The sequence below is a fragment of the Octopus sinensis genome, linkage group LG2 (assembly GCF_006345805.1).
Source record: "Octopus sinensis linkage group LG2, ASM634580v1, whole genome shotgun sequence".
NCBI lineage: Eukaryota > Metazoa > Mollusca > Cephalopoda > Octopoda > Octopodidae > Octopus > Octopus sinensis.
In genome coordinates, this window is record NC_042998.1 from 46,814,904 (window position 1) to 46,840,491 (window position 25,588).

Genomic DNA, 25,588 nt, shown 5'->3' on the forward strand with positions numbered 1-25,588 from the left:
TCGGGGTCCATAAAATAAGTACCAGTTGAATACTGAGGTTGATGTAGTCAACTTGCACCCCGCCACACACAAATTTGTTGTCCTTGAACCAAAATTTGAAATCACTGCATGTGGTGATCTGGCAGAATTGTTAGCACGCCGGGTAAAATGGTTAGCGGCAGACCGTCTGTACGTTCTGATTTCAAATTCCGTCACAGTCGACTTTGACTAATCTTTTCGAGGCCGACTTTGCCTTCCAGTTTTCGAAGTCGATAAAATAAATACCAATTAAATACTGGAGTCAAAATAATCGACCAGCCCACTTCCTCCAAATTTCATGCCTTGTGCATATTTGTAGAATATAATAATATTAATAATATTATTATAATTTAATAATATTATTAAAAGTAGTATTTCGTCTGCCGTTACGTTTTGAGTTCAAATTCCGCCGAGGTCGACTTTGCCTTTTATCCTTTTAGGGTCGATAAATTAAGTACCAATCATGCACTGGGGTCGATGTAGCAGGCCGGGCAAAATGCTTGGCGGTATTTCGTCCGTCTTTGCATTCTGAGTTCAAATTCCGCTACGGTTGACTTTGCTTTTTCATCCTTTTACGGGGTCGATAAAATAGTCACCAGTTGAGTACTAGGGTCGATGTAATCGACTTATTCCCTCCTCCAAAACTGCTGGCTTTGTGCCAAAATTTGAAACCGATATTAATATTATTAAAAGCCATGAGCAGGCAGAATCTTTAGCATATCGAAAAAAATTGCTTAGCAGCCTTTCGTCCGTATTTACGCTCAGATTCAGCTGATGTCGACTTTGCTTTTCATCCTTTCAGGATCGATAAAATAAGTACCAGTCAAGTACTGAGGTCGATGTAATCCAGTAACCTCCTCCGCCAAAATTTCAATCCATCTACCTATAGTATAAAAGATTTCAATGATATTACTATTGTTGATGGTTTCTTATTTTTTACCCCCTTTTTGTCTGAGGTTGTCTGTGTTTTAGTAATAATTTCAGTGCAATTGTTAGTATTGGTTTCATATGATGTTACTGTTTATTTTTGAACTTCCTTACGCTGCCCTCTTAGTGAATGATAAAGGAAGAAAAACGTTACGGAAAGCACGTTTGAAATTAGTTGAGATTCATTGCAAACAAACCTTTGGCGGAACAGCATTGTAACACGGTCGTCAAGCACACACACACACACTTACACACACACACACACCACACACACACACACACACACACACACACACGGATGCAGACACATATCTACATTTTCGTTTAAGTATATGTATATATTTTATCCTGCTTTTTGTATCGTTGTATATAAGCAAAACTCAGAAAACACAATAGCGCCTGCGAGCCGACACTTACTAACAAAAAACTAAATTAACAATATATACATTTAAAATCGTTTCTCTATTGGCCACGAGGTCCAAAATATTCGTTTAAAATCGCTTCCCTATTATCTACCATTCTCTTTGCTATCTCTATATTTCTTTCTGACTATACTATTCTCTGTATATAAGCGCGCGCACACACACACACGCTCTCTCTTTCTCTCTCTCTCTCTCTCTCTCTCTCTCTCTCACACACACACACACACACGCTCTCTCTCTCTCTCTCTCACACACACACACACACACACACATATCTGTGTGTGTGTGTATACATTGATCTATACATATTTATACATATATCTATCGGTCTCACTGTCTTTCTATGTGTGTATGCGTGTGTTTATATATATTTCTTTACTACCCACAAGGGGCTAAACACAGAGAGAGCAAACAAGGACAAACAAACGGATTAAGTCGATTACATCGACCCCAGTGCGTAACTGGTACTTAATTTATCGACCCCGAAAGGATGAATAGCAAAGTTAACCTCGGCGGAATTTGAACTCAGAACGTAATGGCAGACGAAATACGGCGACGCATTTCGCCCGGCGTGCTAACGTTTCTTATTCCTTTACTACCCACAAGGGGCTAAACACAGAGAGAACAAACAAGGACAGACAAACGGATTAAGTCGATTATATGGACCCCAGTGCGTAACTGGTCCTTAATTTATCGACCCCTAAAGGATGAAAGGCAAAGTCGACCTCGGCCGAATTTGAACTCAGAACGTAACGGCAGACGAAATACGGCGACGCATTTCGCCCGGCGTGCTAACGTTTCTTATTCTTTTACTACCCACAAGCTCTGTGTGCCTTGGCTATGTGCTGTGATTTGTTGTGATGCTCTAATGGTTACTGTATTGAAAATGTTTTGTGTAGGATGTGTGCAGTGGCTAGTAGTGCAATTTTCTGTATGTTATATGTGTTTGTAAGTCCTGGTGTTTTTGTTATGTATTTGTCTGAATATTTTTTTATGATCCCTAATGCACCTACTATGATAAGAATTGTTTCTGTTTTTAGATTTCACATTCTAGTTATCTCTATTTCGAGGTCTTTGTATTTTGAAAGTTTCTCCATTTCTTTTAGAGACACGTTGTCATCTGCTGATATTGATACATCAATTAGAAAGCGTTTTTTTTCTTCATGATCTCTGATAACTATATCTGGTCTGTTGGCCTTAATTTCTCTGTCTGTGTGTATTGGCATATCCCAGAGTATGGTTGCTTTCTCGTTTTCTGTGACCTTTTCTGGGGTGTGCCTATACCATCTTTTTTCTGTTGTTATTCCATAATATTGGCATAGCGTCCAGTGTATGTAGGTCCCAACTCTGTCGTGTCTGTGAATATATTCCTTCTTAGCCAGGACTGGGCAACAGTAACAGTAGTAGCAGCATATGCGATCACAGAAGCACCGACAGCAGTAGCAGCAACAACTCCAAGAACAATAGAGGAAACAACAGCAGAGAAATAACCAACATCAACAGCACTAAAAACAATAGCATGAGAATCCCCCAAAGCAACAACACAAGATTTATCAACAGGAAAACCTCAAAAAAAAAAAAAAACTCTGCAAGACTTCCCCTCACATGTTCGGAGCAATCAGTGAACCCCAGAACAACATCAGGAAATCCCAAAACAACTACAATAACAATTTCAATCGAGAATCAAAAACTTCCGCTCCCCTTTTCAGACCACGAAAATGAATAGGATGGGGAGGAGCAGAATTGGCAAATAGTTGCGCCCCTACCCTCAAAGGAAAGAAAAGAAGATGAAAAAACGCACCCACTAGAACAGAGTAAACTTGTAGGTTTGAACACACGGAGATGGATAGCAGTAGCAACAACAATAACACACCACCTTCAACAGCAGTTCCACTGACACAGCCAACAATAACAACATCACCATCACTACCTCTGCAATCATCACCGACGCTATTCAATTTACAAACACAACAGTTAAACTACACCCCATCAAACAAAACAAAAAACAGAAATTATAAACTTGACTGCCGTAAACACAGAAAACAAGACATTAATGCAAAACATTCAACTTTACATAGACATTAACCAGAGAACTCTCGTTGCACCAAGTGTCAACACTAATATACCACAGCACATAAAGATAATCACAACAACAGAGAGCATTTACAACCTTTTAAAAGAACAAATATCCTGACTTTGTAGGGGATTTTCAAAAGTCATGTAACAAAAGATTTTACAACGACTTGCTGGAGAAAGCACACACATCCAGTGAGAGGAACGGAGAATGTACCACCACTTCTCCCCAACAAAACCTCAGTAAGTAGCTCTCTCTTACTTTCTTACTCACCCAGTGTTTAACATGACCGTGCTTTGGATGGGGTCATCCTGAAAGCAGGGACACCCGCTCAATGTCCTCCGGTCCCTACGTTTGGATGTGACAGCCGTCAACGAAACCAGAGTTTCCGACCAACTCACGCACCTTTGCTCCAATTTTTGACGATTTTGAGATTGAATTATCTTAGTCGGCCTGGAATGGGAGGCGAGGTAGCAGTGTGGCTCAAGAAAAGAGTGGATCTGAAGGTGAGAACGATCTTCTTTAATATCTGCTCGGGAAATTAAAGCCGCATTCTTTGTTTTTGCTGAGATGCATCTGAAACGCAAGGTACTTTGATGCACTGCTTCGATGGCCAGAATAGTTAAGTTGGCCCGGATTTGCTCCTGCTTGATGAGCTTCCAGGCCTGGGCCAACTTTTCATTTTTATTTGTGAGGTCCATGCTGAAGTGTGACCTCGTTTTGGCTACTGCTGCAACGAAAGTGTTCTTGCTGTCGGTAATGTTCACGTTGTTGTTGCTGTTGTTGTTGTTGTTGTTGCTGTTGCTGCTGCTGTTGTTGTCTTCTTCTTCTTCTTCTTCTTCTTCTTCTTCTTCTTCTCTTCTTCTTCTTCTTCTTCTATTCAGGACTCGCGCCATTAGCCACAAAGAATAATTTCGAATTCGAGCCTACTGTAAGCTACTAAGTATGCGTGTGGCAACTTGAAGATCCACTAACCACACGCGATAGACTGGTGGTTGCACGGGCGCAAAAGCTACTTCGTTATACTCATTCCGTAAACGGTGGCTTTTAACGGGTGGAGAGCTGAACCATCCTGGGGTACAGTGGATTCGCAAACTAGACTAGGGTCTGACAGTTTACCACACCATAGTAGGTTACACCATGGTTCCTCTGCTTTGTGACAAAAGTAGGAAGAAAGAGTGAGAGAAAGTTGTGGTATAAGAGTACAGCGGGGTTCACCACCCTCCCCCGCCGGAGCCTCGTGGAGCTTAGGTGTTTTTGCTCAATAAACACTCACAATGCCCGGTCTGGGAATCGAAACCGCGTTCTTGCGACCGCGAGTCGGATGCCCTAACCACTGGGCCATTGCACTTCCACTGCGGCTGTTGTTGTCGTTGTTCTTGTTGGTGTTAGTTTTGTTGCTGTTGTTGTTGCTGACACCTTTGCTATTGCTGTTGTTGTTGTTGCCATCGTAGCTGCTGCTGCTGTTGCTGTCACTGCTACCACTGCTGTTGTCGATGTTGCCACTGCAGTTACTACGAAGTGGACTTTGTACATTTTCACCCTCGCTTTTCTCCTTCTCCTCTCCTGTATTGTTGCCAGTAACGGAGGGAAAAGAAAGAAAATCTTCAGCAGTTACCAGACCTGCAGGAGGGGCAGTTTTTATTTCTCAACTCTTTCAAGATGCGTTCCGCCATCTTGTTGAGTTGTATTTGATTAGATTGATTAAACGCTCACCGAACTTATTTGGTGGGCCGATTATAGCCCTCAAGGGGTCAAACAAACACAGAAAACCAGTGACAGACACCGAGCACTTTCACCAGACACAGTGACAGAAATCGTTGCTAGTCGACTTGACTCTCCAAGTTCCTTGTTGCAGACCTACTAACTTGTCCTGGTTTATGAGTGCTCCCGTGCATTTCTGATATTCTTTCAGTATAGTTTTCTATGTCCGAAGAGTCCGACACCATGACATGGGATTGCAACGGATTTGGCGTTTGGAATATTGGAGCAGCGTGAGGCACCTCACTCGACTTTTCCACAGTGGGGCAGAAAGTTTTTAAGTGACCGGTTTTTCCACAGATGTAACACCTAGGCTTCCTACTCTCCACGACCACCTGCATCTCCTCGCACTCTCCTAAACAGAAAAAGTCCAGGATAACATGAACTTCTTCTGGAGCAAGCAAAACCCCGAACTCTAATAACACTCCTGTTCTGTTTTGTTGGGGGATTGATCGTAAGCTTATCACCCTCACTTGCTCCTTTAGCATAGCCATTAATCTGGCCTGGTCCCTATGAGGAGGTACGTCTGAAACCTTGACTTTGGTCACATGACGTTCCAAGTATAAAGGGAGCATCACATAATGGTCAGAGGAGCAGGTCATTGTAGCCATCTTACGCGCTTCATCTTCGTTGCTACAGGTAGCTATCATGGTCCCATATTATTTTCCTCGACAGACATAAACTCCGGCAAGCCGCACCTCTTTCAGGCATTTTTCTATTTCGGTTGGGGAAAGTATGGTGGCTTTCTCTTTCTGCGATTAATGCACTTATAAATTATCGTTCTCTTTTTAGAAGAAATCATTTCCACCTATAGGAGAGCCATGACGCCGGGTCGAATGATGTTTTTCTGATATTTTTTAACTGCTTCCGCTTTCCTTTGCAAGAAATAAGTGGTCCATGTATTTATTATATTTGCGAAGGAAAAATGTTTTCCTTCGGATGTGTATTCTCGTTACTATCTTCGTAAATAGCATTACTGTTGATATTGTTGTAGAAGTCAGCACTTTTGTTGATGCCGATGATGCTGCTGATAGTTATCATATTATCGTTGTTGTTGCTGCCGGTTTCGTTACTACTATTATTGTTATTGGTGTTGTTCTTGCTTGTTACGGATCATGGTGGTGTTAGTGGCCTTGTTTTGGATCTTTATCTTTTGACCTACAGATTTTAAAAATAATATTTTGTAACTAAACACTTTCAAACTTTGGACACTGGTAGAATGTGTCATATAAAACATCTTTTACTGTTAGCATTTTGAAGAAAAACTTATATTTACGAAGTTATTACACGTTAAAGTCCTCGTATTCCGGCAATTTCAATTTCAACCAATCAATGACGTGTATTCTGCTGAATAAAATTACTGCCGTTGTTTGACACATTCTACCAGTGTCCGAAGTTTGAAAGTGTTTAGTTACAAAAAATTATTTTTTAAGTCTGTAGGTCAAAAGATAAATACCCCTTGTTTTGGCTGTTGGTGATGTTGTTGATGATGGTGATGATGGTGATGATGTAGGTTTTTTTTATCTGTAGGTTTTTTTTGCAAATGTCAAAGAGAGTGGCAACCGATACGCTTGGTTTATTGAACACGAGGAAGCAGATACATTTTTCTCCTACACCCATTCCTCTGTTTAGACATGTGCTGACCATGCCGTGAAAAGGGGTAGATTGAAAAATATGTCCGAGAAAGTTTTCGTAACGAGCTTTCTACTCGTTCCGTGAGTGAAATAGGGCGAAATTCCTTTAGATACTTGTATACATACGCCAAACATACGCCATTAGGGTTTCAGCGGCCGAAAATGGCAAAATACAAGCAAAATTAGCGATGATTCGAGCGTGGATAATAATAATAATAATAATAATAATAATAATAATAATAATAATAATAATAATAGATGCCCTGATGCAGTACCAGACAGTGGTTCTCATGGGTTCTGATCTTAACTGATTGGAAGTGTTATCATGTACATTGTTTTGTCTTGGTATAAAAGATGGGCTACAGCAAATATTCTGCTCAACACCACAGATCTGTTTGTCAGTTGTTTAACCATGTGCATCTCTGATCACGAGCAGAAGTAGTGGGGGAGCATCACAGCCATGTGTTGAGAGGGATTCTTTGGGGTTTGAATAATTCACCTCTGGAAACATGGATGTTTCGTTCAACATCCTTAAACAACCCTTATTCAGGGATTGGTTACTTGACAAGAAGAAAATTCTCACTGGGCCCCATCTGCAAGGTCATGTGCTGTTTATCTGGATATGAGATCACGATGTCGCGCACATATGGTTGTGATGCATGTGCCTAGTGTACCATAATCAGACGGGTAGTTATGATGGGTATAATGGGCTTCGTATATTTTACCCCAGTGTCACTTCGATGGCATGCACTGCTCTCTCATTCAATAAAAATAATAATAATAATAATAATAATAATAACAGTAATAAACCCCAGTGTCACTTTGATGGCATACACTGCTCTCTCACTCAATAATAATAATAATAATAATAATAATAATAGAAGAAGAAGAAGAAGAAGAAGAAGAAGAAGAAGAAGAAGAAGAAGAAGAAGAATGAAATATGTAATACGTCAGTAAAAGACCCGATAAAGTCTATAATTACCTTCCATTCTCACAATAAAGGTATATTAATTATCTCAGCGTAAATAAATCAAAATGTTAGCTCACTCATATCTCTTACTTTTTCTCTTAGACTATTTTTCTGTCAGTATCTCTCTCTCTCTCTCTCTCTATCTCTCTCTCTCTCACACACACACACACAGCCTTTCTCTTCATTCTCCATTGTAGTACCTATGTCGCTGATGAGAAAATAATAATAATAATAATAATAATAATAATAATAATAATAATAATAATAATAATAATAATTATAATAATGATAAAACGGCAACATCAAAGGGCTAAAAATATCAAGTCACCGTTCGTTGAGCAGAGGTTGATAGGAAAAAATGTCGAAGAAAATAAAGAATAAAAATAACGAGGGAAGGAAATCACATACGAAAGTGGAGAGTACAAAAGTGTTTAGGAGCGTAGAAACGTGGGGACATACATCGAGTGTGTAAAAGAGCTATTAAAAAAATTGTGTTTTATGTGTTTGTTGTGCCTGTACGAATAAATAAATAAATAGATGATAAATACATACATACATACATACATACATACATACATACATACATACATACATACATACATACAATACAATACATACATACATATATATATATGTGTATATATATATATATATATATATATATATATATAGTGGCTGTGTGGTAAGTAGCTTGCTTAACAACCACATGGTTCTGAGTTCAGTCCCACTGTCTGGCACCTTGGGCAAGTGTCTTCTACTATAGCTTCGGGCCGACCAAAGCCTTGTGAGTGGATTTGGTAAACAGAAACTGAAAGAAGCCCGTCGTGCATATGTATGTGTATATATATATATATATATATATATATATATATATATATATATATATATATGTTTGTGTGTCTGTGTTTGTACCCCCTAACATCACTTGACAACCGATGCTGGTGTAATTACGTCCCCGTCACCTAGCGGTTCGGTTTGAGAGACCGATAGAATAAGTACTAGGCTTACAAAGAATAATTCCTGGGGTAGATTTGCTCGACTAAAGGTGGTGCTCCAGCATGTCCGCAGTCAAATGACTGAAAAAATAAAAGAATATATATATGTACATTTGTGAGTGTGTGAGGGCACGTGGCTTAGTGGTTAGGGGTATTTGGCTCACAATCGTAAGGTCGTGGCTTCGATTCCCGGTGGCGCGTTGTGTCCTTCAGCAAAACATTTAATTTCACGTTGCTCTAATTCACTCATCTGGCAAAAGCGAGTAGTACCTATATTTCAAAGGGCCAGCGTTGACACATTCTGTGTCCCCGAGAACAACGTTAAGGGTACATGTGTCTGTGGGTTACTCAGATTCTTGTATGTCAATTTCACGAGCAGGTTGTTCCTTTGATCGGATCAACTTGAACCCTCGTCGTCGTAACCGACGAAGTACGTGTCACACACACAGATAATATATATATATGCGTAGGAGTGGCTGTGTGGTAAGTAGCTTGCTTACCAACAACATGGTTCCGCGGGCTTCAGTCTCATTGCGTGGCACCTTGGTCAAGTGTCTTCTGCTATAGCCTTGTGAGTGGATTTGGTAGACGGAAACTGAAAGAAGCCCGTCGTATATATGTTTATATACATATATATATATGTGTGTGTGTGTGTATGTTTGTGTGTGTGTTTGTGTGTCTGTTTTTGTCTCTCAATATCGCTTGACAGCCGATGCTGGTGTGTTTACGTCCCCGTAACTTAGCGGTTCGGTCAAAGAGACCGATAGAATAAGTACTACGCTTACAAAGAATAAGAATAAAGGCGGTGTTCCAGCATGGCCACAGTCACATGACTGAAACAAGTAAAAGAGTATATATATATATATATATATACACACACACACAAAATTGGGACAAGGACGCAAAACTTCCTGACAGTTAGGGACAACAAAATATCCAGATAGGCGATACAAAGAAAACAAGGACGGGTTATTCGGAGTTTTCTATCCTCATTCGAGTTCCAGATTATCTTTGCAATTTCGGCTGGTTATAGTCGAGAATGCTCCAATCTGGCCAGCCCCAAGGAAAAACTAAGCTAAGAACATTATATTCTTTGGAAGAAAGCAGCGAATGTATATGAAAGCGAGGATGGAAAAGAAATGGAGAATGTTACACAATTACAAATAATAGGACATAACAACAGGTGTCTTTCGGTTAAGGACGAATTGTATTAAGCTGGCGTGTGTGGAAGTAAAGTCTTACGGCAAGGACTCAAGATTTTACTGGCGCAAGGAGGAATATAGATGTTGCACGGATGGTAGTTGAACCAAGAAAGAGGATGTTTGTGGTTTACGTCACTGTTTACAATTTTGTTCCAATTGTTTTTCAAATTTAGTATATGGATTAAGTTTTGTATACTAGTTGTGTAGATGAAATTCATTTTCCTATAAATCCATAATTAAAAGCCTTTAAAATTTGCAAAATTTTTCTTCTTCTTCTTCTTCTTCTTCTTCTTCTTATTATTATTATTATTCAGGTCACCGCCTGGAATCGAATTCGGAATCTTGGAGCTTGTAGCCCGCGCTCTTAACCACTACGTGTTAATTGGCTTATGAGTCATCACTAAATGTAAACAATACTAAATTTAGCACGATTGTTAATTTTAGCCCAATGGCCTAAAGTCAAGGCACAAAGCAGAAAACTTCACATACGTTCGACGTGCGTCCACACGCAACGACCGTTGCAGCGGCACTAGAGAGAAGTTCCCACTCCCGTTCTCTTTACAGTCAATGCAGGTACACACAGGAGAAAGAGAACTAAGTGCATATAACAGAATTTATTAGTTTGGAATAGTTAATTCACACCATTGAATGAATATTTTTCTTTATATAAAAGTAAAATTCGGTCTGTTATTCGGCGTCGTCGTCTTGCTGTGTATACTACCCACTTCTGTGGTTTATCTTATCATCTCACACGTCTCTGATTAACTCCTTCCCTCTCTGGTTTCTTTACCTTATTTCATTGATGTCATCGTATTATATCTGACATCGCAGTGTGACGACGTTTTTCTGTTTAATATCAATAGCACACGTTATATATTCTTTTCAGATCTTCGTCTGTTAACTATATTGCCAATCGTTGAAAAGAAAGTCATCGACTCGATTATTATTTACTCGCCTACACCTTTATCTCAAATCCCATTTAAACATCTCTTTTTCCCTAGTTTTCTTCCCTCCATCCCATTACTCAGCCTTTTTTTTTAAAAAAAAAAGCAAAAAAGTTTTACTCTCTGTTGTCTCGTGCATCTTATTCACATATTTCTTTCTCCGCCTTATTTTCTTTTCATTTCCACTCTCACGCCCATTTTCTTTGGTATCACCTCTTTCTAGCCTTATTTCTCATTACCCCTATCTCCCTTTTGTCACTCAATCTCTCCACACCACTCACAAACGCACAAAAATCCCAATACATATACTTATACACACACTTACACTTATATAAAACACCTGTAGCTTTAAACGGCTTACATTTCGTATATAAGACATGTAGAATAACATTTATTTTGAATGTAGCTTCAGCATATGGTGAAAAACGTGCCACAGATCACATTTTTTAGAGCGTAAGCTTTTGTAGAATGGTTAGAAAGAGCATATGCTTTTGTTGTATTAACGTCTATCCTTTCATAATTTCTTTCTTTCTTTCTTTCTTTCTTTCTTTCTTGACAGACAGATAGATAGATTGACAGATGGCTTCCTTTGTTTTTCTTTCTTCTTCATATTTCTTGGCTTGTCATCAAGCGTCTTTCAGATTTCCTGACTATTTTCACCTCTTTATATTCTGTAAAATGCGTACACCTTTTAATGCTTTTAGTTAAAAATAATAATGTACTGAATTGCCATCAACATTTTTAAGCCAACGACATTAATAACGTCAGTCTCAAAACCATCATCACTGTCATGCCCACCATTTCTATCAACACAACCACAATCAACACCCACCATCACAACCACCAACACCACGTCTCCAACGTCTCCACTGTTATCCCACAACCACTTAACGTGACAGTCCCAAGGCCGACAGGAAGCGTCGATGCTTCATAGGGCTAAATAGCGGTGGTGTAATTCCCTTACGGGACTGTCACGTTAAGTTGACAGTAAACAACCACTTTATCGCTCCACCACCGCATATATCTCTATGAGATATTTAGAAATTTAATATTTCTGATTTTGGTGATCAGTGAATAAACTTCACTGAAAAAATATATATATATTTACGAAGTCTCGACAAATATTTTCAGCCAGCAGGCCTTTTTGATTTTTTCCTCGGTGTCGGTTATTTTGTGTTACGGTTATTGTGAATCGCGGTTGTGAGTTCGAATTCGTTGGTGGAAGCTGTTACGGCGTGGTGAATTGTGGAAGTTTTTTTTCGAAAATGCAAACCCAAACATATTCAGGAGCGGCAAGCAAGGGTCTGGCTGCAAGCGAACTGCAGTTGGAGGAAGTGGTCGTCGAAAAGGAGAGCCTGAAGGAATACTTCAACGGTTTCAAGAAGGAGGGTGACTGCCTGAGAGTCACACTACCAGAAGAAGAAGTGAAAGAAGCAGAGAGGCGTATCGTGACATATAGAACGTGGAACATGGCTTCGAAGAAAATAGAAGTGGCAGAGGTGGAGGAAATTGAGAGGTGTTTGCAGGAGATTGAAGAAAAAGCTACCTTGTATAATAGAGGTAGAAAATACGCGACGGTGGTAGTTCATTTTGAGAACGAAGCTGAAGCAAAGAAGAACGCTACAAAAATATTGAAAAATGAAAAATGGCTACTACTACCTAGCTATTGTGGAAGACGGGCGGTGAGAATAAGAATCAACAAAATTTCACCAAAGTTGAAAATGGAGCGAATTATAGCAGCAACAATATTTAACTGCAAGGATAATGTGGAGATATTGAAGATAGAAAGGTCGAAGGATGTAAAGTGGTGGGGTTATGCAGTACAAGCGTTGGTACACATAACCATGCCAGACATGTATAACATCCCAGAAGAGTTGGTATTCCCCGACGAGACACGACTCAGAGTCGTGGTAGAGGGGAAACCCCCAGTGTGCCACACATGTAAGATTAGAGGCCACATGAAGGATGTGTGTCCGAAAAAAAAAGTACTAGAGGAGATGATAACATTGGAGGCTCTGACAGAAGAATTGCAAATGGCGGATGTAGAAGAAGAAATTGTGAATACAGATAATGTGGAAAGTGGTGACGAGTTGGTGAAGGAGGAAGAAAAGGAAAGAACAAAAGGAAAAGAAGATAGAAGGAGAACGCGGGTGGAATCACCACCTAAAGTACAAATAAAGAAAAAAGCGAAAAAGAAAACTACCGACGAGATGGAGGATCGAATGTACGAAGAGAAGGATGCAGAAGCGAAAGCGAGTGAACCGGCAAATTTAAAGGCAGGGGAAGAATGGGACAGCAGTTAAAAGTATGTAAGGAAGGAGGAAGGCCCAATGGAAAAAATCTCAAAGTGGTAATATTGTACATGAAGGACAAAGAAATTGAAAAGAAGCTAGCAAATAAGAAAAGTTTAATCAGAGTAAAGTTAAACCCAAAAATATTTGATGATCAAGTGAAGGCGGCGATTGTGGAAAAAGAGACAATGATGAAATTGAAAAGTGGGTTTTCTGTATGCGAAATGCAATATATCCGTTACGACAGTTTGCCAGCTATTGTAGACCAGGAGAGGTTACTCGATCACATTACAGATGAACGCCCAGTATAACAAAATTGTATTTTAAATGAAGCTGCGAGCTTGGGGAACTCGTAAGACATTCCATTAACCCATTATAAATAATTCATTATCATACCATACTTTTCGATTTTTTTAATTATATGTACCCCATGTCCTGTTTTGTAACGTCCCCTCTTAATTCGGGCCATCGTGCCTATAATAAAGATTTAATTTTCAGCTAGCAGGCTTTGCTACACTAGACTGATGATGGGCAAGACCCTGAAACATGCATGTCTCTAGATGCAGGCCTAGCTGTTGGGGGTGTTTGTCTCCCCTTCGTAAATATATAAGGACACAGGAAATGTATCAAAGCCGACAGGAAGCGTCGATGCTTCCTAGGGCTAAATAGCGGTGGTGTAATTCCCTTACGGGACTGTCATGTTAAGTTGACAGTATACAACCACTCTATCGCTCCACCACCGCATATATCTCTATGAGATATTTAGAAATATAATATTTGTGATTTATATATATATATATATATATATATATACAACAAAATATTAAGGAATGACCCTGAGAAGGTCGTTCGACTCACTTGAAAAGAGCAGCTAAAACTCAAAACCGTAAAAAATAGTAGTAATTCTGAAACTAGAGGAAAATAAAAAACATTTATCCCCTTCAAACTTTGTACCCTGCAAGGTTTCAACATCTTCACGCAATCAAATTTAATTAAATTAAATTAAATCCGTTTACGCTTGGCTTGTCTCGTCAGCAAAGTCACCAAAATAGGAGGCAGATATATATACACGAGGCTACACCATCTAAGCCTCGGGTCTATATATCGTAAATTTTCGAATTTACCGTAATCGCGCCATCTACTCCGCAGCAAATATAAGCTGCTGATACAAATTTCAGAATTAGTCAAAAATTCATTAATCAATCAATATAAGGGTAACAAAAAATTCAAGAAAAATTTTCTGCCACCAGCGGTCAAGTGAGAAAATAGAAATAGTCACAGACTATATGATATTTTGTTGAATGTATCATATAGTCTGTGACTATTTCTATTTTCTCACTTGACCGCTGGTGGCAGAAAATTTTTCTTGAATTTTTTGTTACCCTTATATTGATTGATTAATGAATTTTTGACTAATTCTGAAATTTGTATCAGCAGCTTATATTTGCTGCGGAGTAGATGGCGCGATTACGGTGAATTCGAAAATTTACGATATATAGACCCGAGGCTTAGATGGTGTAGCCTCGTGTATATATATCTGCCTCCTATTTTGGTGACTTTGCTGACGAGACAAGCCAAGCGTAAACGGATTTAATTTAATTTAATTAAATTTGATTGCGTGAAGATGTTGAAACCTTGCAGGGTACAAAGTTTGAAGGGGATAAATGTTTTTTATTTTCCTCTAGTTTCAGAATTACTACTATTTTTTACGGTTTTGAGTTTTAGCTGCTCTTTTCAAGTGAGTCGAACGACCTTCTCAGGGTCATTCCTTAATATTTTGTTGAATGTATCATATAGTCTGTGACTATTTCTATTTTCTCACTTGACCGCTGGTGGCAGAAAATTTTTCTTGAATTTTTTGTTACCCTTATATTGATTGATATATATATATATATATATACATATATAATAATAAATTAATAAATAAAACATATGTATATATACATACATATATGTACGTACCTACATCTATATGTATATATACATGCATATATGTGTACAGGACACCAAAAAACAAAAACGTCGAACGCAATGAGAAACGAAAACATAAACACAAAACCAAGGAAATGGACATTTTTCTTAAACAACGAAAAAATAGAGTACAAGACATACAACTCAAACAACATTCCCCTTCTTCAGCCGCCTCTCCCCTCTCACACGTCTTTTTCTCCCCCCTTCGAAACGCGGAGTAGATGAAACAGAGGCGGCTGAAGAAGGGGAATTTTCCTTGTGTTGTATGTCTTGTACTCTATTTTTTCGCTGTTTAAGAAAAATGTCCATTTCCTTGGTTTTATGTTTATGTTTTCGTTTCTCATTGCGTTCGACGTTTTTGTTTTTTGGTGTCCTATACACATATATGCATGTATATATACATATAGATGTAGGTACGTACATATATGTATGTATATATGCATATGTTTTATTTATTAATTTGTTATTATATGACGGAACGCACGCATCCATTTCTAAGTAAGTTTTATCTTAATATATATATATATATATATATATGTGTGTGTGTGTGTGTGTGTGTGTGTGTGTGTGTGTGTGTGTGTGTGTGTGTGTGTGTGTGTGTGTTTGCATGCATGTATGTATGTATGTATGTGTGTGGTATACAGATATTGTATATTAAGAAAAAGGATGCAGTCAGAATTTTGGATGATCCTTTGTTAGTATTTTCATTCGTTTGATCGAACGCTTCAAGAAAATTTGAACGAAAATAATAAAAACAGAACGTTTCATTGTTTTTTATCTGAATCGATGAACGGATGCTTTTTTGTTTTGTTTGAAGAGGAGAACATATGTATGTATGTATGTATGTATGTATGTATGTATGTATGTATGTATGTATGCATGTGTATGTATGTGTGTGTGTGTGGATGCCTATATATATATATAATTCAAAACAGTTTGATTCAAATTCGTTGGTACTCTTGAGTTTCAAGTGTGATGCTAGTCTTCAGTCATTTTGAATTTGAATGACAGAAGTTGATTGTTATTACCGTAAGGTGGGCAGCGATAGGTCGTGGAAGGTCACGCAGTGTCGTGGTTTGATGTTGGTATATCGGTACCAGTTGGTTAGGAAATACCGCATGGTGAAAAGGAAACCGAAAATTCCTTCTGAGTGGAGAAATAACGCGGTCCATTGTTCGATGTCTATGGGGAGCATTGACGGGATGAAATCGCCGACCTCGTCGGGTTATACATCTTGGATACCACCAACCTGACTACAATTTCCTGTCCACCACGCGGTCGATTTCCTGTTTACCATACAGTACTTTCCAACCAATTGTTACCGATATACCAACATCAGACCACAAAACCGCGTGACCTTCCTCGACCAATCGCAGCCCACCTTTCAGTAAAAACAATCGACTTGTGTCATTCAGGTTCAGAACGGCTGAAAACTAGCATCACGCTTAAAACTCAAGAGGACCAACGAATTTGAATCAAAATGTTTTGATCCATATATGTAACTCCCAATAGATTTGTTGAGAGCCCTTCTTTTGTTTGTTCACTCACTCGTATATCTATCTATCTATCTATCTATCTATCTATCTATCTATCTATCTATCTATCTATCTATCTATCTATCTATCTATCTATCTATATACAGAGAGTGAGAGAGAGAAGAGGAGGGAGAGAAAGTAATAGGGAAAGAGATAGCCATAGTTCTACATATATGTACATATATGTACATATATATATATATATATATATATATATATATATTTAGTGAAGGGAAGAAATGGAGCTGAACGAAGATTCTACATAATTCCTTTTATTATCTTCTACACATGTTTCAAAGGCCGCAAATTTCCAAATTCGGATTGAATAAGGAGACCATTTGCAGCATTCTCTTCAGGAAAATCCAGGAATTAAAAAATCCAAAACAAATGCGCAGCAAGGTAGAACAAAGCGCTCCTTAGGAGCCCATGAAAGCACAAAACTCAATATATTGAACTTCAATTATCCGCGCTAAGGCACGGTTGAGACACCCCAAGGTCGTAACTTCAACCGTGTCTTTTCTGTTGTGATTTTTGCTACCCGGGATCGGTTAAATTTTGAATAATCCTTAACAAGATAATTCATTTATCTATTTCAATAAATATATATATATATATATATATATATATATATATACATATACATAGATTGCGTTACTTATACATACGTTTTATCTCAGAGTCGCACCGCCTTCATTTCGTTTGTATATTGTATATTTATTTTGTTTGCATATTTACATTAATATTCGCACTCACTACCTGTGTTGTATTTGTTTTTGTCACTGTCCCCCAACGTTCGTTCGCTATTCGCAGCAGCTTTTCGCTGTTGATGGTACCAAAAATGAACAATATTACCGATAAGGACGTGAAATTGTAATGAACTTTTATGGGTACGTTAACTGACTAGGAAAGGGCATGTCAGTGTTTTGTGAGTGGATTTTCCGTTCGTTCCTTTGCCGTTTCACTTTTGGAACTTATTTTTTTTATCTAAGGTCAAGCACCCATTATATATATATATATATATATATATATATATATTATATATATATATATATATATATATATATATATATATATATATAATATATCTATCGAGGCTTTGTTTTCCCAAATGGAGCCGAATATCTTCCTCCATGTGATCGGCATGAAAAATTGCTAAGACACTAGGAGATTTTTCTACTTTTCTTAACATGAAAGCAATGGTAGCCTTAATTCACAAATAAAAGAATTATATTCACCAATGCAGTGTTAAGCAGTTACTCATTTACGTATATACACACACACGCATATATATGTATATATATGCATGTATACATATGTATATATATGTATGTGTGTATGTATGCTTGTATGTAAGTATATATATACATAGAGAGAGAGAGAGAGAGGAAGAGGAATAGACAGATAGATAGAGAGATATGCCTACAAACATAAACATATATATAAATATATATATACACACACACACATGTATATAGTTAATCTCTCTATAGACAGGCACAGTCACACATACGCATGAATGCGGGCGCATGTACACCTACACACACTCACACATACACACACTCACACATACACACACTCACACATACACACACATATGACCACACAAGGAAAGAAAGTGAAAAGAAGAGAAGTAGAAAGACAAGGATTGTTACCGGTTGAATGAATAAAATGAAGATCTCCTGATTAGAGAGTTCAGAGTTCGTATGCTGCTAACAGTGATGTACAGAGTTCATGGCCATAAGATTTAGATATTGAATTTCTCAATTGGCCTAACTGTAAATAAAAGCATAAGATCTTATATTTACACAACATTAACGCTCATATCCATATACACATATATACATGAAAAAAAAACACTCAAAAAACAAATGCGGCCTTTCTACGTTTATTCATGTTTGCGTTTGTGTAAATGTGCACATGTGTATGCACATATGTATGTGTGTGTGTGTGTTAGTATCTGCGCAGTGACCTCTATGTGTGCATGACTCATACACAGAGGCAAACACAACAGAATTAAAACATAAAACATAATTTAATTAAAAAACGACGGTTATATCACGTTCATTTACAGCCGTGGTTTTTCACACCGGGGTTCAAATGACCTTCCATACAAGATTTTGTTTTTGAAATAAAAATTATGTGCAATAAATTAGTTATATTTCTACAATAAACAAAATATTTTAACAATATTTTTATACCCATCTAGCGGTTCGGCAAAAGAAACCGATAAAATAAGTACAAGGCTTAAACAAAAAGTAATGGAATCGATTCATTCGACTAAAAATTCGAGGCAGTGCTCCAGCATGGCCGCAGTAAATGACTGAAACAAGACGTAAAAGTATCCCTTTTCGTGTTTACTCTTTAAATTATTCCAGTCATCTGACTGTGGCCATGCTGGAGCACCGCCTTTAGTCGAGCAAATCGACCCCACGACTTATTCCTTGTAAGCTTAGTACTTATTTTATCGGTCTATTTTGCCGAACCGCTATGGTACTGGGACGTAAACACACCAGAATCGGTTGTCAAGTGATGTTGGGGGACAAACAGAGACACACAAACATATACTCACGCATACATACATACATATATATAATATATATATACACACACACACATGTATATAGTTAATCTCTCTATAGACAGGCACACTCACACATACGCATGAATGCGGGCGCATGTACACCTACACACACTCACACATACACACACATATGACCACACAAGGAAAGAAAGTGAAAAGAAGAGAAGTAGAAAGACAAGGATTGTTACCGGTTGAATGAATAAAATGAAGATCTCCTGATTAGAGAGTTCAGAGTTCGTATGCTGCTAACAGTGATGTACAGAGTTCATGGCCATAAGATTTAGATATTGAATTTCTCAATTGGCCTAACTGTAAATAAAAGCATAAGATCTATATTTACACAACATTAACGCTCATATCCATATACACATATATACATGAAAAAAAAACACTCAAAAAACAAATGCGGCCTTTCTACGTTTATTCATGTTTGCGTTTGTGTAAATGTGCACATGTGTATGCACATATGTATGTGTGTGTGTGTGTTAGTATCTGCGCAGTGACCTCTATGTGTGCATGACTCATACACAGAGGCAAACACAACAGAATTAAAACATAAAACATAATTTAATTAAAAAACGACGGTTATATCACGTTCATTTACAGCCGTGGTTTTTCACCGGGGTTCAAATGACCTTCCATACAAGATTTTGTTTTTGAAATAAAAATTATGTGCAATAAATTAGTTATATTTCTACAATAAACAAAATATTTTAACAATATTTTTATACCCATCTAGCGTTTCGGCAAAAGAAACCGATAAAATAAGTACAAGGCTTAACAAAAAGTAATGGAATCGATTCATTCGACTAAAAATTCGAGGCAGTGCTCCAGCATGGCCGCAGTAAATGACTGAAACAAGACGTAAAAGTATCCTTTTCGTGTTTACTCTTTAAATTATTCCAGTCATCTGACTGTGGCCATGCTGGAGCACCGCCTTTAGTCGAGCAAATCGACCCCACGACTTATTCCTTGTAAGCTTAGTACTTATTTTATCGGTCTATTTTGCCGAACCGCTATGGTACTGGGACGTAAACACACCAGAATCGGTTGTCAAGTGATGTTGGGGGACAAACAGAGACACACAAACATATACTCACGCATACATACATACATATATATATATATATATATATAATATATATATATATATATATATATATATATATACGACGGGCTTCTTTCAGTTTCCGTCTACCAAATCCACTCACAAGGATTTCGTCGGCCCGAGGCTATAGTAGAAGACACTTGCCCAAAGTGCCACGCAGTGGGACTGAACCCGGAACCATGTAGTTGGTAAGCAAGTAAGCAAGCCACTTACTACACAGCCACAATTATAAAAAAACACATAATCGGATTTTTTAAACATCGAGTAGTATTGAGGGTCCACCTGAGTAAAAATAGTAACCGAAGGGGGCCGTAAGTAAAAAATGGTTGCAATTCACTGATTTAGCCAGTTATTTGAAGCGGGTGCCGGATATTTCAGAATGAGCTTGTATTGGTGATGGGGCTGCATTCTGTCTCTTTATCGTAATCACTCCTTGGCTAACTAAAAGGTAAGTAGGAAAATAATCAAAATACTGGCACAAGGCCAGCAGGTTTGAGTGGATAGGTAAATTTACTGTATTGACCCGACCCCTGTGCTCACCTGGTAGCTATTTTTTATTGACTCCAAAAGGATGAAAGGCAAAGTCGGAATTTGAACTCACAATGAAAAGCCGGAAGAAACGCCACTATGAATTTTGTTCGACGTGGTAACGATTCTGCCAGCTCGATACCTTAATATGACAAAAAATAATGCAAATAGCATTGTGGCGGTATCAATAATGTGAGAAGAAAGACCTTATACTGGAAGCTAAGAATCGGAAGCAAATTTCTTTTGATATCATGTATAAAACGAAGAGAGGTTGACATGAAGCAGTTAGAAAAAAAATATTAGAACAAAATATTCAAAAACAAAAACGAAGACAGAGAAAACAACAGAAATGCTGGAAACGAAGAAAGACGAGAAATGGGGCAGGTGAATAAAACTAAAAAGCTGAAAGGGAAGTAATTACAAAAGAGGAGGAAAAGATGTTCAACGGGAATAAAAAAAAAAAATCAAAAGAAATCATTGAATAATTCTAGAAAATATAACACAGATGCAAGATATGTTTATGTATGAATACTCTATTTTAACACTTTGGCTAAATAAAGTTGGGGAAATACTTGCATGTGATACTAATTTCTGAAAAGAGCAGATGATGAGGTTGCCAGCGAAACTCATAACCTGGTAAATTATGTGAGAATTTTGCTGAGTCGATGTTTTGTAATATGAACTGGCCTGGAGTTCATGAATATAATTTAAGGTTTTTAATTAATTCCCAGCGGAAATTGGCGCTATGTTTTTGTATTTGAACCACCTGCAATTTTGTCAAGTACGGTATGTGTGTCTTTATTGTTAAATGTATTTGCCATATGATTACACTAACCGGGTATACACATATAACCGGGTATACACGCGCGCACACATATACATTTTATATATATATATATATATACACAAATATATTTTTATACATACATACACACACACGCACATAAACTCACATACGCAAGCATTCATATATACATATGTGTGTATATATATATATATAATATATATATATATATATATATAATATATATATATATATGTATATGATAAACTCTCCCGTCGAAACCGACGTATGAGAGTTCAGCATTTGCCGAACTACCTGCACAAATGATTTGTTTATAGTGATCAAATGTTCTTGCAGCACATTAAATCACACTCTCCATCAAATCGAAGTTGTGTACAACAGGTGCACGGTGTATCACGCGTCAGGTGTTGATGTGATCGGTGAGCATCGTGAGATGAAGTGTTTTGCTCAAGAACACAACGTACCAATTGAAATCACGATCTACCGATTGTGAGTGCAACAACCACTAAGCCACGTAACCATTATATATATGTATATATATATATGTGTGTGTGTTTGTTCCTTCTCGAGCCATGCATGGCTCATAAGGGCCGGTTTCCCGTTTTCTTGGCGTATTGGTTCCCTACCTGGACGGGACGCCGGTCCATCGTAGGTGAGCTGCAAGATGCAGGTAGATAGAGTGAGTGAAAGTTGTGGCAAACAGTCAGCAGTAGTTATATATATACGACAAATAAGTAAATATTCGAATGATTATTCATATAGATATTATTATTATTATTATTATTATTATTAGCAGTAAATACATAAATGATTAATGATAATAATAACAATATTTTTAGAGGACAGCAAGAATAACTGCTGTATTTCTTGAGTATATATAGAGTTTATAGATCGGTTAAACATTTTCGGTATGCAAATTAGGGACTACTGCATAAAATAACTGCTGTATTTCTTGAGTACATATAAAGTTTATAGAGCGGTTAAACATTTTCGGTATGCAAATTAGGGACTCCTGCATAGAATAACTGCTGGATTTCTTGAGTATATATAGAGTTTATAGAGCGGTTAAGAATTTTCGGTATGCAAATTAGGGACACCTGCATAGATTAACTGCTTCATTTCTTGTGTATATATAGAGTTTATAGAGCGGTTAAACATTTTCGGTATGCAAATTAGGGACTACTGCATAAAATAACTGCTGTATTTCTTGAGTACATATAAAGTTTATAGAGCGGTTAAACATTTTCGGTATGCAAATTAGGGACTCCTGCATAGAATAACTGCTTCATTTCTTGAATATATATAGTTTATAGAGCGGTTAAACATTTTCGGTATGCAAATTAGGGACTCCTGCATAGAATTAACAGCTGTATTTGTTGAGTATATATAGAGTTAATAGAGCGGTTAAGAACTTTCGGTAGCAAATTAGGGACTCCTTCATAGAATTAACTGCTGTATTTGTTGAGTATTTTCAGAAATTTTGATGAAATTTTTCAAAAACTTTTCAAAAATTTTGATCAAAATTTTAAAAAATCTTTCCAAAATTTTGAACAAAATTTTCAAAATCCTTTAAAAAATTTTGGTGAAAATTTTCAAAAAACTTTCCAAAATTTTGATAAATGACACGATTATCTCTTATATATTAATTTTTGGAAAATATGGGTATTGAAGTTGTAAATCCGTTTTATAGTTTAATGGTGTATGTGCAATATTCCAATCCTTTGAGTAAAACCCAAAAGTCCAACAGAGCTTAATATGAATCCTTCCAAATATAGAGTTTATAAGCAATGTATATATATATATATATATAATACATACATTCATATCTATCTATCTATCTATCTATCTATCTATCTATCTATCTATCTATCTATCTATCTATCTATCTATCTGTCTGTCTCTCTGTCTGTCTGTCTGTCTGTCTATCTATCTATTTATCTATCTATCTTTCTATCTATCTATCTATCTATCTATCTATCTATCTATCTATCTATCTATCTATCTATCTATCTATCTATCTATCGATCTGTCTGTCTATCTGTCTGTTTGTCTCTATATTAATGCAAATATATCTTTGTCTTTTTCTCACCACCACCACTTCAGATCCGGTGCTGGTTTATTTACGGCTTCGTCACTTAGCAGTTATGCAAAATAAGAGACACATCGAATAAATACAATACTTAATAATAAATATCGGTGTCAATTTGTTTCTCTAAATCCTTCAGGACGGTACCCCAGAATGGCCATAGTCAAAAAACCAAAAAAAAATTAAAACAAGTAAAAGTTACGATAGAAGATATCGTTAATTTTTTCATTTGTGACACATTAAATCACAGCTGGGGCATAGCTTTAAAGAATTTAGTCGACCAAATCGACCCTAGTATCCGAGTACTTTTTCCATCGTCCTCTTTTTGCGGAACAGCTAAGTTGCGGGGACGTAAATAAACCAATACCGGCTGTCAATCGGTAGAGGCGGCCAAACACAAACATAAAGACAAACACACACACACACATACACACACACATACACACAAACATAAAGACAAACATGCACACACACACAAACATGAAGACAAACATGCACACACACACACACACACACACACACACACACACACAGAGTCTCACACCCACGCGCACACACCCATGTATATGTGTTTGTGTCTATATATGACGAATTTCGTTCACTTTGTGTCTACCAAATCCATTCATGTAGTTTTGGTCAGTCAGGTGCAGAAGACACTTTACCAAGGTGCCACACCATGGAACTCAATAGAGGCGTAGCCAGGTTCTAAAGTAAGTGGAAGAGAGCAGGAATCATTAGTTGGGGGTTAGGGTTAGGGTTGAAAATTAGTTCACAATTCAGTGGTTTGGGATATGTGAATTAATAGAGATCAATGAAAATTTCTTCTTACACTTCGTTAGTCACATGGAGACGTTGTCAACATCTTTTTTTGCTCCCTGATTTAGTGAGGGTGTTTTGCAGATAATGTGACGCAGTCATGCCTCAGTAGTTGTGGGAGGTAGACGTCGTTTTTGTCTAATCACCCCATGTGACTAACGGCAGTTCAAGTTTTGATCTAATGCGTATTGTAACGGAGGTTGCCTGTTATGTTATTCTTTTACTGTTAATATTCATCATAAATATTGAAAAATTTCCTCAAAATGTCGTATTCTGGGTAATTTGTAAATAATTTTGATCTGAACCTAAGATTTTTTCGTTTTTCCTTAATTTTATTATTTATTTTATTGTATTGTTTTATATAAATATAAATCAGCTACAAGTGTTTCAAACTTTTCAGCAGCGATTGCAAGTATATCCTGAACCAACAGAATGAATATATTTTACATTATATTGAAACTATAAACATTTTTGTTTGTAAACACCCCATGTGATTAACCAACTTCGGAAAGATCAGGTGACTAACGAAAGTTTAACGAAGCAAACTTTTAGAGTTTTCAATTGAAAATGGTGATATCTTAGTCGTTTCACAGACCCAGTGATTCCATAATCCATCTATGTGAAATCTATTTTTACCCAACGCAATTTTCCGTGTACCAACTTTATCAATTTTGTTGACGATTTTTCAACTTTGGAGGCTTAAAATAGGATGAAAGACAAATATGAACCCTAACAGAATATGTCACATCAGGAAGGAAGTTAAATATGAAAACATTTACTCTCTCACCCATTTAAATTTCTGCCAAGTCACCATATGTATATATAAAACAATCAACATTCGGCGACGTGAATCCTACAGCTACTCACATTGCCATGAAGATACAGTAAAATTCACCAAGTAAACGCGGGGACTACTCTGT